Raw genomic sequence first — 18,786 nt, 5'->3', positions numbered from 1 at the left:
AGTAGCTTGTGCAATGACAGAATGAACCCTGTCATGGATTTTATCAACTTCTACATTTGATGTAATATTTGTAGAAGCAGTCTTGGAAGATCTTGATAGGAATTTATGCATCATTTTACAGGGTCTTTACATTGACAAACTTTAATAATACTAGATGATTTATTGATTTTAAGTAGGGTTTGTATGATAAAATGTCTTTTGTCTATGAACTCAAAAAAAAATAATCGAATTAAAATGTAGTCAAATGGTGTATACAGCCAATTGTATTAATTCTAGCCACAAGAGCAATAAAGGTGAAATGCTTGAAAAGGTGTTTTTAATGTATTCCTGTATAACTAAAAACTGCATCTACCTAAATGTGTGTCATTCCTGGTTAGGGTGAATTCTACAGGTTGTATTTAAATCTAAGATTCTTAGATTAGTCCACACTAGAGGTTTACAGATCGTTAATCAACTGCGGTCTTGTTTATGTATATTATATCATTTACAAGGCAGAGTCTTTCTTAAATGTCTCACTGAGACTTAAACTCTTAGCAGTCCCTGATCTTTCAAAATGCCCTTTAATTGGTGTGAGAAAACAAGCGGTCACCTCCAAATGACCTCCAGAGGATTTCATTAAATGTAATTCAACTTTTTTTTCTCTCTAAACCGCTTTGGCTTTTTTTATTCATTCCGGTACTGTAAGATGTTAGCTAAAATGCTTCTTCTTTTTTTTTATGTGGTTTCACAATAACTAAACGTACCATAAAGTTTAATAATGGAAGGTGAAGTTGTTGAAAATGAACGATAAAGAAGATTTGAGAAATGTTTACCTGGAGTGTTTTTATATATAGTCCCAAACTGCTTTATGTCACTGCAGTAGCACCCTTGTTTTGCTATGATCACACCATTCGGTACACTCTTTCATCCACAGATCATTCTCTTTTTAAGCGAAGCTCTCCTGCCGTCCCATTGGTCAGCGCTGTGCCACGCCCACGGCCCATCCACACAGTTGGTTCCCGGGCCTGAGGTTCGAGCGAGTCGTTTAGAGGCCCCCGGTTGCAGGTAATCAGCTGAAGCTGCTGCATAATTCTTAGGAGGTGTTGTGTTCTGCTCTCCTCTTCCGTGAGCAGCGGCGTGTTGTTGTTTTGTTTTCTCTGAGCAGCTCTTTGATGCCATATCCTCTTACAGTTGCTCAATCCCAGCAGCCATGTTTCATAAACATCCAACGGAAAACATCCTCTGCATTTGAAATGTAGATGGCTTTCTCTGCCTGCCTCTCTGCATACCGTACGTGCCCTCTCACATTTTCTCCCCATCGCTTTCTCGCAGCAGAGGTGTTGGGTTTCTCTTCTCTGCCTTTGATACGTTCGAACAGCTACCCGATCAAGCCTCAGCGTTTTGGGTGTCAGGTGTAATCCGTGGCAACAACAATGCGAGCGAGGCCTCATTCCCCATTTGCTCCTCATTAGGATGATATCGCTGAGGTGCCGGATCCAAATGAGCTGTTTTGTAATGCTGCGATAGCACATGATACAGCCTCTCGTAATATATCAGCGAAGCTCAGGAGAATGCTGACCAGTACTGTAGAAATATACATTCTTATGGAGTTGTTTGTTATTTTGAAGTTTAATGCTTTTTTGAGGCTATAATCCTTGAATACTAATTAAATAGAAATCATAATGAAATGTATGTTAAAGGAGCACAGCCTAAGAAATTGAAATTCTCCATAGACGTTTCCTAGAGTCTGTTTCTCTACACCTGGCCAGGTGTTTGAGTGCATTTTGCTCTAGGTATCTGTCCATATGCCTCTGATCTACTTCGCCATTGTGCTTGTGTGAGTCTATTTTCCAATCGTAGCATTCAAGCATTTGACTTTTGTTGCTTGGGGCCCAGGCATTATTTGCTGATGATCTGTTTGCATAACCCTCTTCCTCGCCTCTCTTCTCCCTCAGGGAGGATGAATTTTAGTGTGACACACTGGTATCTGCGGGTGTGCTCACCTTTCATTTCCCATAAGCATCTGTAGCCCAGAGAAATGTGGTTCCACCCTCGCAATAAAAATATGGCAGTGAGATCAAAGAGCCACTCGTCTCACCTTTGCTCACTCTCTAGTCCCATCACTGCAAAACCAGAAAGATGTCAACAGAGCTCCACTGTTGCTCATATTCGACTCTACTTAAAGAGATAGTTCACCTAGAAAGAAACATTCTGTCATTATTTAAGGCCTGTTTACACCAATGACGATAACTATATAAATAATGATAAAGATATAGTTCTAAAAATCGTTCTAAATATAAAAGAATGTCAGAGTCCAGCATTTTAAGGTGCTAGATGACATAACTGCAGCACGCTTGTAATAAACAGAACAATATTGTTGTGTGTGGACGCTAATATAGTTATTCTTATAGTTATCATTCTTGGTGTAAACGTATCATTCTTCTTTTACTCACTCCCATGTTATTCCAAACATGTGTGACTTTCTTTCTTCTGCAGAACACAAAAGATAGGCTATATATTTTGAAGATGTGTTTTCATCTAAAGAGTGAATGTCAATGGGATCATTTGTATTGCCATAATATATTTTAAAAATATCTTCTTTTGTGTTCCATAAGATAAAGTTAGTGTCATACAGGTTTGGAAAAACATGAGGGTGAGAATAATAATGACTGATTTTTAATCTAATTTTGGGTGAAATATATTTTAAAGTGTAGGCATCTCAATTATTTGATTGTGCTAAAAAATAAGAAATTCCAGAATCTTTTTTTTTTTTTTTATGATTGGAGGGTATCCGTCTGTTTTCATAATTTTTGATTTCATTGACCAGTATTGGTTTGTTCTTAGTGTTATAATAATTAAGCACAGCAACCCACTATCAAAACATTGCTTGTCGTCTCATATTTGTTTCCCTGTAGCCTGTTAATGAAGGCAAAGGAGCAATGTGTGTGCAGACTGTGTAACCCGTGAAGTGTGTCTCTATGCAGATGAGATGCTCTTCAGACAACATCAGTGTGTGAGCAGCACACCGTGTAATGACTGTGGCAGAAGCCTCGGTTCTCATAGCTTAACATGGCGCACTCACCACCACGCAGCTATATTTGCCAACGCTAGGAGAATCTGTTGAAAAGCAGGGTCTTCGTCTGAATATTTTGAGTGAGGGCTAAGGAGGGAAAGTTAAGAGGGTCGTCCATGCGGGAGACAGTAGAGGTGCGCAGAGGTGAAGGCTGTGCTTCCGTCCTTGAGGGAGCCCATTTAAAAAGCGCTTTGAAAGTGAAGCTAGACAGCACCAGGAGTCATCTCGCTGACTGGTACTGTGAGCGAGAGAGTGCAGAGGAAGAGAGGGAAAGATTGAGGTGCTTGGGAGGGATGGCTTTCCACATGAAACATCTTGTGTTTTCTTAGGCCGAATTTACTGTTGTAAATATTCACCGAATGCTCGTTTTCCTTACCTTTCATTCTGTGTGTTCCTTTTGTGTGCGCTTTTCTTTCTCTCACACAGGTCCTGATGGAGAGAGGGAGTGGGAGGGAGACAGAGCTAGAGAGAGAGAGCGAGCGAGGGAAAGCCCATAATTCTGTAATGCCCATTAGCGAGATTTCACGCACTCTCTCTGATCTGACTCACTGACAGAAGCCTCTAAGAGACTATAATGAGAATGTTTGGCAGGATTGTGTGTGTGTGTGTGTGTGTGTGTGTGTGTGTGTGTGTGTGTGTGTGTGTGTGTGTGTGTGTGTGTGTGTGTGTGTGTGTGTGTGTGTGTGTGTGTGTGTGTGTGTGTGTGTTGTATCAGTGTCTAGGTGAATGCAGTTTTTATATGCACCACTCATCAGCTGTGACAGAAAATATTTGATATGATTCATGCACCCACACATATTCCCCTCACACATTATTATTCTTTGACATTTTCCTTTGTACATTTTTCAAAATTCAAACACATTAAGGGATGTATGCTGAAATGATGGTAAATTAGCTAATATTAAAATATATAAGCTAATATAAGATATATATTTTTTATGTTATATCTGTTCATGTGAAAATATAAAAATTCTATTCACTACTATTTTGCCCAAGTAAATTAAAATAATTGTAAATGCTACATGGGAATTTAAGCATCACAACAATGCAATGCGCACTATGAAAAATGTATTTATTTTGATATTTGTTGAAGACCATGTTACATCTAACCATGTTATTAAATTATCTGTGTTTTGAGAATTAGATGATGACAAAGGTAATCAAAATATTAAAATAGCTTGAAATGAGCATGCGCAAATAAATATACAATAACCCCCCCCCCCCAAAAAAAAAAAAAGTTGATTTACTCTTGTGTACTTATAGTATGACAACTAAAAGGAATCAAATTTGACTGTGAATAGATCTAGACCAACCTATTATACTCATTAACATTTTGAACATGTTTAAACCCTGCATCAGATTGCTGTCAAAGTGACATGTCTGTATTTATTATGAAATATTTACAGTCTACCCCTTTAATTCCTTAAGTGGCTAATAGTGGCAAAAATGACTAAAAACACCCATCCGCTGTTTTCTCCCTCTCTCTCACACACGCTCTCTCGTTTTATTTTACACAAATTAGCTTTAGTCCTGGAGGGCAAAATGACAAGAGGTTACTGGGAGACTATGTGTTTAATTAATTGAAAAATGCTCAAATTGCTTTTACAGTTGTTATTGGAGGTGAAAAAATGGAATCCATGTTGCCAGTACTCAGGCGTAATTAGCTCCTGAGGGAGTTGGATATTTAGCATTAGCAATGTTGCTGCACTTAGGACACAAATTTCTATTTTGATAATGAAGGGCCGGGGCTGTCGTTGAGGACAGCTGTAGTTTGAGGGGGTGGGGGTGTTGAGGGTTTGGAGGTCCTGTGCAAAAGAGAGAGACACCCTGTCTGCTCTCCCTCTCTCTCTCCTCTCTCTCTCCTCTTTCTGTGTGTATGCGTCTGTGAAATGGCAGCAAGGGCTCCCAGGGGCCACACATTACCCAAAGTATTTAAGTTTCCAATTAAACTGAGAACCAGCTACCACTGCAACAAGCTTGGAATGAGCCAATGAGATTCCACAATCATCTCAGGGAAACTGTGGCCCATAGAAGAGAAGGAAAGGACGAAGGATGGGGATAACATAGGAGAAAAGCCTTTGTTTATTCAGACTTTAACTTTATTTAGACTACTTTTTTCAGTACGGATATGGTTGGGAGGGCGAGGAGGCGAGAGGGAGTGTGAAGAGAAAGAGAGAAGGGAGAATACAAGACTTTAATGATCTGCTGTGGAGAATCAGTGTGGAGTCCTTGGAGACTGCTGGGCTAGTTTGAAGCAGCATGGTCTCATTTGGTTTGGACTGAGTGTGGCAGTCCTACTGAGCTCTTATACCATGCTGTCTAAATGCCTGCCTGCTACCGCCTCTAACTGCCTGTGTGTGTGTGTGTTTGTGTGTGTGCGTGTGTGTGTGTGTGTGTGTGTGTGTGTGTGTGTGTGTGTGTGTGTGTGTGTGTGTGTGTGTGTGTGTGTGTGTGTGTGTGTGTGTGTGTGTGTGTGTGTGTGTGTGTGTGTGTGTGTGTGTGTGTGTGTGTGTGTGTGTGTGTGTGTGTGTGTGTGTGTGTGTGTGTGTGTGGAGACATATGTCATGTGGATTGCATACAGGATGTGTGAAAGAATAAGTCTGCTCTGTTAAGTTCTGCTGTTAAACCATATTAATTTCCACCTTATCAATTACACATTTCCAATGTGTAATAGTAATTTCTCTCTCTCTATCTATTTGTTTGACAGCACAGAAAGTGATCATACAATCTTTGCTATTTCATTTATTTTTCTTATGATAAACTAACAAAATGACAAAACATTGTTACAAAAATCTACAACAACAGCAATTCAGTGTCTGGCAAATAACACTCCACACGCAAAGACTTGATTTTTTCAAAACAGGTGAAGCAAGAATTACACAATACACTACTAAGCATAAAAATGCATATTGTAGCAAATACAATTTGAGGTCAATTATTTCATTATTAAATATAATTTTTAATTCAAAGAATAAAAGTCACTTTTTTTCTGCTGTAGGAATAATTTTGTTCACTGATGTTGTTGTAATGCATTTGTGTCAGTACTGTGTTTATGATACCTTAAAAAGATTCCTACGGAGTCAGATTACAAGGCTATGGAACGTATGTAGTTCCACTGTAAAATGCTGGTATGTGATAGCTGTGCAGGTAAACCTCACTCCCCTGGCCTCAATATAGGCACGCTGACGTCTGACACCGGGGTTGCGGTCTTTAACCTCCTCATTAGAGCGCCCGGCTTCCATGCAGACTATAGTTTGAGCCATACCTAGAAGTCTGACCGCCGACCGGTTATACGTATATTGTTGTAGTCTGCAGGTTGGCAAGTGAGCATTCTTGCAAAACCTATTTGTGAAGAGATAATGTTTTGTCCTGAAAATAATAAATATATCAAATAAAACAAGTTTCCAAAATAACTTTTATATGATAACTTTTTTTTTTCTTTCTGTAAAAATGCCTAAAGAGTGGAGGCTACTATGAAATAGCTGTGTCCCCTCCTTGTGCTGGGAGTTAAAGGAAAAATTATATCATCATGTGCTTAATTAGTGTGTGTGTGTGTGTGTGTGTGTGTGTGTGTGTGTGTGTGTGTGTGTGTGTGTGTGTGTGTGTGTGTGTGTGTGTGTGTGTGTGTGTGTTATAATATATATAATGTTATATATATATATATAATGTACACACACACACACACACACACACACATATATATATATATATATATCATAGGAAATAACTATATATATTATAGAAGATACCTATACTTTAAGGGATATTTCAAGCAAACGTAAACATTGTCATTATTTACTTCCCCTTTTTTCGTTCCAAACCTGTATGGCTTACTTCTGGAACATAAAAAATATATATTTTGTTGATATGAATGATAGCCAAAGCATTTTGCTGACTATTTTGTTCCAGATAGACTGACATCCATTGTATGGACAAATGAAAACAAACACTGAGACATTTCTCAAAATATCATCTTTTGTTTTCCACAGAAGAAAGAATGTCATACAGTTTTGGAATGTAAACAACAAACGCATTTTCATCTTTATGAGCTATCCCTTTAATGGAGAAAATATAGTTAAATGACTGTCCTTTTACATCCTAGACACCATGCCCATTGTACAGAAAATATGCTAATTGGGGCAATGGGAACTGAGACATGGGGTTATTTAATTTCCCAGGGTGCATTGGGCTTAGCAGAGATGACAGAGAGGCTGAGGCGGAGTGTAACGGGAGCTTCACCGCAGCAGCCCTGCTCTGGGCTTCCAACCGACAGAGGAGCACCGTGAGAAAGAGAGACGGAGAGAGAGAGAGAGAGAAAGAGAGAAGGAAAGTAGACCTCTGAGCTGCGACTCTTGTTCTGTAAAGCGCACATCATTAAATGATATAATGTTACTGTCAGTTTGTCATGCAATAGTGTCAACGAAAAAACTTTACAAGACCGGTGCCAAAAATTAAGAGATTGAGAGCGAGAGACAAACAGGACCTTGCCAATCATTCATCATTGTCTCACTTCCTCTCTCTCTCCTCTCTTCACAGACTTGCTCTTTTTGTGTGCGCTACCCAGAATTCCTTGTGACATTTGTTGTGTGAAGATTACTCACTGGCCCGTAGCGTAGTGTAGCACAACAGTGATGGTTTTAAAGACACAGAGTTGGAGCTGTCCCAGCCTCGACACCTCACCCACAAACTGTGCCTCCTGTCAACCCCCACGGGCACCTATTGTGGTGAATCAGTGACCGTGCCATTCCTTCTTTCTGCTCTTCACCAACAAATGATAAACTAAGTGGGAAAAAAAGACAGAATGGAATGAAGAAGAAAAGAAGATCCAGAGCATGTTGCCTTTTGGCTGGAGTCGTTCAAGACAATGCAAGTGCTGGACCATCATTTTCAAATGCACTGAACAAATGCAATAGACCGGTTTCATCACGCAAACAATTCATTATTGTATTTCTGGCTAGGCCCTGGTTTAATGAAAATGAATGTAATGTTTCAATAGAAGAGCAACATAATAATACCTACATTTTATACATAAATATTATAAAATAAATTCATACAACAATACACAAATTATATATAAAAAAAAATATATATATATATATATATTGGTATAATACTGTAGATATTTTGCCAGAATGTTTTTTTAAGCTTCTGTTTTTCAGTATGACAGATAGCAACGACAGACCAGCAAAAAAAAACAAAAAAAAACAAAGCAGATATAACCAAGGATAGGTCTTGTTTGAACGGCTTAGTCTTATCAGACGGATTGACAAACTCGAAAAGCTGAAGAATTGATGATTTGCACTTTCATCCAGTGATAAACTCATGTTCAAAGATATGAAAGTAAAATATAGATGTTTAGTGACATTATTTTTATGTTATTTTTTAATCACTTTTGCCATTCAGAATAAAGAAAGAAGCAGTCAAATGAGTTTATCGTTTCTCATCTGGTCTAAATCTGTTGTAAACCTGTGGGCGTCTTGGGTGGTCTTGATCGTTTACAGTAAAGTGAGGTTATTTTGTGTGTGTTTGCTGAATAAATGACCAAGCACAGCTGTTTTAGCACTTAACTAATTTTGTTCCGGACTGTGAGTGTGTTTGCATGGGTGTGTATGTGATTGTGCGTTTGTTAACTCTTGACCTGCTCACACTGATCGAATAGTTGGATGGATGTTTTGCCTCGGTCTCACACATACACGCGGACCAAGGCCTTGAATGCAAAGGTCACCAACAGTGAAAAGATTTAACATGTAAAAACAATTAAAGATACATTTCAGATGGACCTAAAAAAAAATCAACAGAAGCAGTTCTTTCAAGCAGCAAATAAGAAAGAGAATTATTGGATTAGTGTGTTTTTTACTCCACCTTTCTTCATTGGATTGGATGCATGGCACTGATTGCATGTTTAAAACAATGGCTGCGTCCGAAATCACATACTTCCCTGCTATATAGTGACAAAAGAAGTATGCAGGCGTCATAAAAGAGTAGGCAAAAAGTACCCGAATGACCTACTACTTCTGACAAAAATCTGAAGTGTGCATACGATGGACACTTTACTATCCCATGAGGCTACGGGAGAGGATTTGTGAATAGCAGTAAAGCGATGCAAGTGATGCTGGTCACGTGATAATGACAGCATGGTTAATGTAGTACGTCCGGATTACATTCATACTACACCCCCTCATACTATATAGAACATCATTTTTTTTTAGCGGTCGTGATACTTATTCAAAATAAGTATCTCGAGAGTAAGTGATTACGGACGCAGCCGATCTCTTCCGCTCTTCCAAAACGAGCTGCTGTGGCTCCGGGTCGGTCACACTCCTGTCTCCTTAAAATGATATTTTAAGCAGTGTTATTGTTCTTTGTAGGGGTGACATATCCTTTTCTATTATATGATAACATTCACATTGTATGATAGTGTAGTTAGGCTAATTATTAGAATTTTGTCTTAGATCTCTGGAAGGGAGTCTTTTTGTTGTTGTTGTTGTTGACTATTTTGATTGTTATTTTAGGGCGTGAAGTCTATACACCCACTGGTCTTTTCTTTTGTTACTCTGAAACTTTATATATTTTGTCTTAATAAAATGTTTAAAACGGGTCTTTTTGTTTATGTGGATTTATTATCTTCTTGGTCTGACGACTGGACGGGGAGTCAGGTTTCATTTTATTTTTATTTATTGCAACTTAACCCTTAATAGTGAACACTTGTCATTGTTTGGCAAGGGAGGGTATGGCCTGGCAGCGAGGAGGACTGCAGGGGGATGGGGATGTGTATCTGTTGTCTCTGTGTTAAAAACACAGAGACTGTGTGTGTGTTGCTGCAAGACCAAGTGAGAGAAGCAGATGGCTAAAAAGCAGATTTGTGTTGGGTAGTTACTTCAGGTGAAAGTGAAACACTTGATGGGGAGAAATTGTGATCACAAATCTACAGGGTGAGTGACAGACAATAGCTGCTGTAAAATTCCCTCACATCTCAGCTGCTTTGTATTCATGGCTCCCGTCTACTTTGTGACCCTCTCTCTCTCTTTCCACATCCTCTCAACTCTCTCAATCTCTTTCAACCTCTTCAGTGCTTCTCTTTCTTCCTGGAATTTTTGCTGTCTTTTTCCCCCTTCTGTCTAAACTCTCTGATCAGGTGGGTTTGAGAAAGAACCTCACCTGACAACACACTCCATTCTCCTCTTTATCCAGCCTAACATTTCAGATGTCGTTTTCAGCCGGTTGGAGTACTCAGTCTTAGTCGCTCTAGCATATCGATACAGTATGATCTCTCTTTTTTAGAATGAAACCCACCACAGATCCTTGGAAAAAGCAAGCATTTGTTGTTTTTATCACAGTATCTTTTATCAGGACTTCATTCTTATCACTGCTCGATTAAGAAAAGACAGGTCATTGATAACTGATTTTTATTTTATTTTGATTATTGTTTTGTCCAAATGAGTCACTCAGTTGACAGTGTTTCGGTATGTAAATCGATATGTGCACTAAAAGCATTGTGTGAAAGCTGCAAGCAGGTGTTGTTTGTCACTGTTGGTTTGGTTCTGGCAGATTTAGGCTCTTATCTTCCCGAATCTGTGTCATCTAATTTCTGTGGGAATTGTTTTGACAAAACAGGTTAGCATAAGGTGGGAGATGTCAGACAAAACAAAGACTCTTTCAATTTGTGTGCGTACGTGTGTGCATTTGCGTGTTTGTGTGTCTGTCTCTCCATGGGAAACATGTGTCAGTCATCCGCAAGGTGTTACACTGGATATGACATCATGGCCCTCTAGGGCTTGTGCTGGAAAGACGAGTTGTTTGATTCCGTGTAAAAGAACAGAGTCTGGAGCTAACTGTGAAGATCTGCTTCTATCTCAGCTGTTGTAAATGTCTTGCTAACACAAATACAGCTCACAGATGCATGTCAAAACAAATGTACTGCCTTTTTGTTCCCGTTTACGGCTCTTGAATAAAGGCACATAAGCTCCGCGGCATCTAATTGGTAATGTGTTTTATTAGGCTGCATTATTATGCAGATAATTAAGATTCAATATGTTTACTTGCTACACAATTTTTTTTTTTTGAGTAGGCCTAGTCAATTCTGATTGGTCAGTCATGTCATCCAGTGGCTTGATACTTCTTAATATTCATTGCTTTCCGCAGACTGGTTTTCTCTCATTTTATATTAAAAAAGGAAAATGAAATAATTCAACGCAACCTGATGCATTCTGATTTTTAGGTTCTCCTAACTATTTCTATAAAAAGTATTTTTTTATTTGATGAAATAATTGATTAACTCACAAACCTTTAACATTATAGTAAGTTGGATAGTTGGAACAACTGTTGGTTTTTCAAATACTTCACATTTCTTAGTATTTGTGACTTAAAAGCTCATATAAACTTATGTAGTTGCTTTGTTTACAGCGTTCAAACTTAACTGTCATCGATTGTAGTAAACAATGCCAGAGGTCTTCAGTATTATTATTACTGCAATATTGTTTCAGTATGTGTCTTGTCAACAGATTTTTTCACTACATAACTTTAACATTATATTATAAAATAACTTAATGTTTTAAATAACCACATTTTTTTAGTTAGGATTCAAGTTGCAGCAATTTATCAGATTCCATCAATACATTGCTAGTATTAATTCAACTGATCGGAGTTGCAGATGCAGATTTTCGACTTCATGGCTGTCTTCTGATTGGCCAGTTTGAACTGCTCTTGTCAGAGCAGGGGGCTGTTCCATAAACCAAGATTAGAGTATAAGCCAGACTTATTTTGGTTAGTCAGACTTATTGTCGGTTGATTCTGTTTCATAAAGCAAACTTAAAATAGTTCAAACTCAGTTACCCTGGCAACTTATGCTGGGAAACTAGCCTGGTCCAGGGCAGGCTAACTGTCAGGCTAAGCCTCAGTTGTTACACAGATCCTCTAACACTGACCAATAGGAACACAATTACTGACAATCTCTCATACCATTATTTGACTTTATTAACCACTATAAGTCCAAAAATAAATATACAGTAAAGAAAATCCACTTAAGGCTACAATGATAAATTAGACAATATAGACCTAAAAACATATATATGTCGGGGTTTATACATATATATATATATATATATATATATATATATATACACATATCCTACAGGTTTACTTTTCTTACTGGCTGAATGTTTTGTGATTTAATTAGATAGTTTTAAAAATGTATGAGACACAACATTTAAAATAAATAATTACAAAAGCACAGTATACATTTAAACTGGTAAGATGAATCTGAGCTTAGTAATTGTATTAACCTACACTTGATTTACCCCATTACAATAGTCCCTTTACAGTTATTATCCTAAAAATACACTAAATTGTATGGTTTAAAATTCTAAGGCACATCTAATGTCCAACAACCAATATTTTAGCATATATATATATATATATTTTATGTACTTTATTATGTCTTTCAATTCAAATACATTTAACACAATTATACAAATGGATAGTTCCTTTAAAGACATAATATTTCCCCCAATAAATCTTATTTTTCCTTCTACTTTTTTCTTTTGTGATAATACCCACCAACACCTAAACACTATTAGAACAACAACCATTAAGTACATAGTTAGACACTTTTACATATGAAAAAAATGGAAAAAATAAAACATTCACATATTTATATCAAACTCTTATAATGACACATAATTCATAATAAGTTATTAAAGTAATATTATTTAAATATTAAATAAGTAAATAAATAAAATAACAAATAACTAGAGTTAAGGGAGGGAAGGTTATTTAGTTATAGGCTAATATGTATTCCTTTATTTTATGGAATATTCTTTGATTTTAGAGTTGCACATATCTTTTCAAAATGTATACTTTTGCTCTTAATTTCATGTTATCCTCTCCATAATGCACTGTATAAACTAAATCTAACCAAACCTTCTTGCTTTCTCCACAAAAAAAAAAAGATTGCTTTAAAAGCTGTAATTCTCAGCATTCTAATTAAATAAGTATAAGTCATCTTTTTTAAGTAGCTTAGGTCCTATACTCAAAACTATATTTTGTATCTTTATTATATTTGGTTTCTTAAAAATTTCTTCCCTGAATTAGGCCTACTTCTGTTCAATTGTTTTATTATAAGTATAAAATATATTTTAGTTTAATGAGATATAAGTTCACTGCAACTGATCCAACATCCTAAAGATAAATTATTATAATTAGAAGATATTTCTGGTGTTATAAAATATCGCATAGCCTATTCATTTTCAAAGCAAAATGTATATTAGTCAGAATTATTGCGCTCCGATTTGGCGCGCATGCGCGCAGCAGCGCTCGTTCAATGTGAAGTTTACAGCAAAATGGAACTATTTGCACGACTTTCTAAGATTTTCAGATGGAGAATATTCCTGTGAAATGTAAGTTTTGCAAACACCATGTCTCAAACGCATAAAACAGCACAAAATATATGCAGTTTGATGGTGGATCGATTTGATCTATGATCGACCTCCAGGGCTGCTTAAGAAACGCGTGCACACGCAGTTATCTAGACTAGATAAACCTGGATCAAATTAGTGGGATTGCGTGAACTTGAATTACCTTTTATGAAACCGCTTTAGCCCCAACTTATTTGTTAGGTTTATTCAAGTCGGGTTTTGGACTTTAATCCCCGCTTTTCTAAGCGGCTTTTATGGAACAGCCCCCAGGTCATGTGATTGGCTATGCAGTGTGCTGGGTTGGTGAGAGGCTCATGCAGTGTAGACAGGCAGATTGATGTGGGGCGGGTAAAGGCTAAGGGAACAAGACTGCAGGCCTTTGAAGTCCTGCAGGAGGGGAGTAAATTGATATATCAATTTAAGCTGCGGTGCCTATTAGAGGAGCTCCAGTCAGGTTAATGTGATAGCCCTAGCATTACCCTTCCAACCCCTTTCAGCCTTGCCCCAGTGCCATACTCACAACACACACACACCAACAGTACCTGCCAACCAGTGGCTGCAACAGGGCGTAAATAAAGCAGAGGAACAGTCGACCTTCTTTCTCTTTTTCTGTCTCTCACTGTGGGTGATTTAAAATCCCCGTTGCCCTTCTAATAGCCCAGTAGGATCAGAGTTAGAGGGGTTACTTTAAAGTGAGAGACTGTGTAAGAAGTGTTGCAGAAGTTTAGGGGTGCTTTCAGTTAGGACCCTTGTGATTTAGCCAAGACATTCCTTACATATGAACTTTAGAGAACCTTATACTAAATTGTGGCTGAATGAAACTGCTTAGTCTTAGCACGCACACACAAGCGCAGACTATCGCTCCTCGTTCCTCGCACATTCACCCTGAGGTGAGACGGGGATCATTCATATTTAACAGCATGCAGACACACATTTACATTAAAAATGCAGAGTGGTGTCTTTTTAATCCAGACACTGCTATATTTATTATTAAACCTTTGTCTTTGGGGTCAGATCACAAGATTTTGGTTGTCCGTCAACATTACTGCTCACTCAATCAGACAGACTGTTCTAGATGAGTAAGGTTCCAGACATGTGATCTAAATATAAATAAAAGACTGACAGTCTTTTTATATAATACATTTTTTAAAATGTACCAGCTACAGTTTCAGCGAATAAAATAAGATTGAAAGAGACTATATATTTTTTTTTATTTTTTATAATAATACTAAATCTTTACACATTGTTAACCTTCCATTTTTGGTATTTTCAAATTCAATGGATTTAGTTTAAATTGAATTTAAAGTAGGCATGCATATATCACACATCAGAGGCTTCAGGTATTTTGTATTAGAGATTATATTTAATAAACGGTGTTTAGAAAAGCAAGTCAGCCATTTTAAAAACTCCTGACCAGCCCATCCAAAAATCTGATTTGTGCTTGCAGGGTGTGACGCATATCATCTGCTTCCTTTTATCCTGCGTGTGCAGACCTGCAGTGGAGGCCTGTGAGAGGACATGGGTTTGATTTAAACAGTCCATGTGCAGATTCTTTCTCTCTCTGCCTCAAAACATGGACTACTTGTCCTTTTGATTTAGTTCTTTAAAATAATTTCTTCATTACAATCTATTTATATATATAATTTATCATATATCATTATTTCATTTATATATATATATATATATATATATATATATATATATTTTTTTTTTTTTGAGTGGATGCACAGTTGTATGTTGATACAATCAATGTTCATAGAAAAAAGGATTGCATTTTCTAATGCGCCACAGACACATATTTATGTTTTTTGGGGGAATTGAGGCCCTCATGTCTTTAACCTTGCAATTTGACTTGTTCGTCTTCAAACACGCACCTCTTGATTAGTTTATTGTGCTGTTTCTCTGGGTTTCTTGGTTTGTGAGTGCAGCTGAGCATTCTCTCAAATATTTGTCCTGGTTATGTGAATTATTTACTTGACTTTTCCTCTTTTTGTTAAGACAGCGTCACTTAATAATATAAATAAATGAATGTAAATGTTATTTGTTCACTTAATAGCAGATCACATTGGCTGTGGGTTTGGGAAAATGTAACAGACACAAAGACGCTCTTCGAAGCCAGTTCTTGGAGTGGTGGCGAGGGGCTCTTTGATGGGTCCGCTTCGGTGTGCACTGGAGCCTTTCGCATATATATGGAATTTTTGAATATCTAAACCATTATTTAGCATCTAAATCAGTTCTGCCTGTCTGACTGATGGACAATTTGAGCGTGACCCACGTCTCCTTGTGTGTGACCTATACTGTCCACATTCTTGTGTACGGTTTTGGATGTTTGGGCTCTCTTCTCTGACACACTCTTACCATTTTAACATGTTTTTTTGGGGAGGCATTCATGAAATATGTATGCATGGATGATGGCTTTTACATAGCTATGTGTACAATTACTGGAGTGACCCTGCGATGCTTATTGCTTAGCTTAGCCACCAAATTCATTGATTGATTATATTTGCTGTTTTCTTTTATTTTTGGTTTGTCTGTTATCAATGTATTAATAGATGAAATTGTCAATACAATATATTCAAAACATATATAAAATTGGACATGTTACATAAAAATTGCATATTTGCAAGCAAAGCCGTCTTTATAGATCATATATCATAGCATCTTCATCCATTCAGATGATTAATATTATGATAAAACTCTGAATCACTGTGATTGGTGGCAGATGCATGTGATTGTGATCAATATACACCTCAGGGTCGGATGTCCTGCGGGATCTGTGTAGAATCCTACTCTAACTCTTTTCTCTGGAGCTTTGCATGCAAACACAAGGATTTTCTATTAGTATGCATTTTTTATTACTGTGTAAATGGATTCATTGTCTCTCTCTTTCTCTTTCTTCCTCACCTGTAGAGACCACACTGAGTCCCAGAGCTGTTTAACACACAAGGATTTAAGCTTGTGGCGGTGCACTTGGGAGCCCTTGATGAGTATTTAATTTTCAGACTGTACGTGTGAGCCTAGAGAAGAACGAGTTTGATGGACTCCATTACCCAGTAAGAGTTTGCATGTTTGTGTGTGCATGCATGAAGGTGTTTGTGTGTGAGATGTAGACTCCATTACCCATGAACCTGCATGTTTACTCAGCCGTACTGCGGTTAAATACATTCCTTCAGTTTCCATCACCTGCTCCACCTGCTCAATATTCTGTGCAAACACACACACACACACACACACACACACACACGTATGCACAGAATCTGCAGCACACTGACATTTGCTGCACAGTTGGAATGTACAGTAGTTCTGATAGCATGACCAGATTAAACACCACACACATATAAGGTGTGATAATCTGGATATGTACATTAGAGCTAGATAAGACTTGTTTAAATGCATCTGAATTGATTTAGTTTTATTGTATATGTTTCAATCAATCAATCAAATTGTATTTTTATAGCGCCTTACAACAGCCAAAAGGTGCACAAGGCGATGTCCAGTAAAAGCATCAATAGACAACAGAAAAAAATAATAATAATTGGTTTTATTATAGTGTGTGCGGTTTCTTACATAGAAGCCACCTTAATATGTCTTAATAATAATAGTAATAATAATTAGTATTATTTAAATTAAATTAAATCTGTTTATAACCCATTATTTTATTTTATATGTAAAATATATATATATATATATATATATATATATATATATATATATATATATATATATATATATATATATATATATATATTAAAAAATATATATATATATAATTTATTTATTTAATTTAATATTTTATTTTCTCGTTATTTGCAGACGTATTCAAGTAGAAGTAATTTTCGCTTGCCCACTTTAAGTCAAAAGTAAGAAATATTTGACATATTAGATGTTAGTACGATGTTCACTTCATACTGCGGCTTTTGCGCACTGCTTGCACAGTGTCAAAGGGCAACATTTGTGTTTTGTGTCCATAACCTCTGTTTGACTGCTAATACACATAAATATCACTTGATGTCTGAGAGCAGTTTTTCTTGTCAAAATGAAAAAAATAACAAGTTAGGCTGTGTTTCGTACTCTGTGACTCATTACCCCAGTTAGAGAGACTGGGTGTCAGTATATCACCCTGAGAGCTCCATCACCTGACCTCAAACTAGGACCCCCACATACCTCTGTATGTGTGAGAGAGAACGTGGTTTATGACCTCTGAGAGGGATCTAAAGACCTCTGAGAGTGTATGTGAGTTATGGTTGGACCCAGTGGTTCCTGGTGTGTAAGTGTGTGTGTGTGCAAGTGCAAATGAGTTATGGCAGGGTCCAGTGGCCGCTCTGATGAAGGGGGCGTCCGAATTTATGGATGTGCCAAGTTCACTACTTTGACTTGGATACAGAGCAGACCCCTAACTAGAGAGAGAGAGACTGACACCCCTCCAGTTACACTGTTGTTTTGTGTGTGTATGTTTTATGTGTCATCTATTTCCTGATGTGACAGAATGGGGAGAAAATGAGAACCCCATTTATTTATTATATATTATTAACCTATTAAAACTGCTTTTAGGGGTTCACATTTTTATTTAAAAATACTATAAAACAATTCTTAGTAGATTTGAAATTAGATGTAACATTTATTTGATTTTGCTAAATTAATTTATTTATTTGACATGATTATTTAGCTCTTTTTATGGGGATTGTCATATTACTCTAGTGTTTCAGCACTCCTGCAGCAGTAATGATGTTTTCTATTTCTGTTTTTAGAGCCATTCTCACATAGACATGGACCACTAATGGGCATATCTATATTGGGATGTTTTGTATTGGACTACCAAAGTATGTACGTGTGTGTGTGTGTGTGTGTGCTGTTTGTTTGAGGGCTCTTGGGAATAGAGAGTGAGGGAAACAGTGAATAAATAGCACACACAGCTAGCCTCCCTCCTGTGTCTCATCGCTCAGATCTGATTGCAACATAAACATGGCGTCTCAATCCAGACTGCCCTTTCTAAACGATTTTTCACACAGCCAAACAAAGGGCTAGTGAAAGCGTAATGACCTACACATCAAAACACTCGCATGCACAAACACACACACAAGCTGAGCGGGCTCAAAGCGGACCTCCTTGAGAGCTGACACGTTTTACAATGATGGCAAGACTACACACTCATGAATATACAAGCCCCTATCAATTAATAATGAATTAAACGGGCTTTGTTAGAACATGAAGGGCTAGTCTGGACCCACACTGAAGAGCGATAAACAAGAAAAGAATCGCTGATTGGTGCACTTTATATTGTAAGTCACTTTAACTAGATGTTAATGGAGAGATATGAGTAAA

At 37.3% G+C, this 18,786-nt stretch overlaps 1 long non-coding RNA gene across 2 annotated transcripts in view; it reads left to right on the top strand.

Moving 5' to 3' along the window:
- LOC306994754 overlaps nucleotides 1–18,786 on the top strand; it is a 64,711-nt gene that overhangs the window by 39,458 nt on the left and 6,467 nt on the right. For both annotated transcript variants that reach the window (XR_013796731.1, XR_013796732.1), the window contains exons 4-5: nucleotides 914–1,044; nucleotides 16,375–16,517. This is a non-coding gene — a long non-coding RNA (uncharacterized lncRNA). The remainder of the gene's footprint in view (nucleotides 1–913; nucleotides 1,045–16,374; nucleotides 16,518–18,786) is intronic.

Source organism: Phoxinus phoxinus (assembly GCF_949152265.1).
Source record: "Phoxinus phoxinus genome assembly, chromosome: 2".
NCBI classification, from domain to species: domain Eukaryota; kingdom Metazoa; phylum Chordata; class Actinopteri; order Cypriniformes; family Leuciscidae; genus Phoxinus; species Phoxinus phoxinus.
The sequence above is the reverse complement of the archived record's forward strand: the minus strand, read 5'-3'. Positions and strand labels throughout refer to the sequence as shown.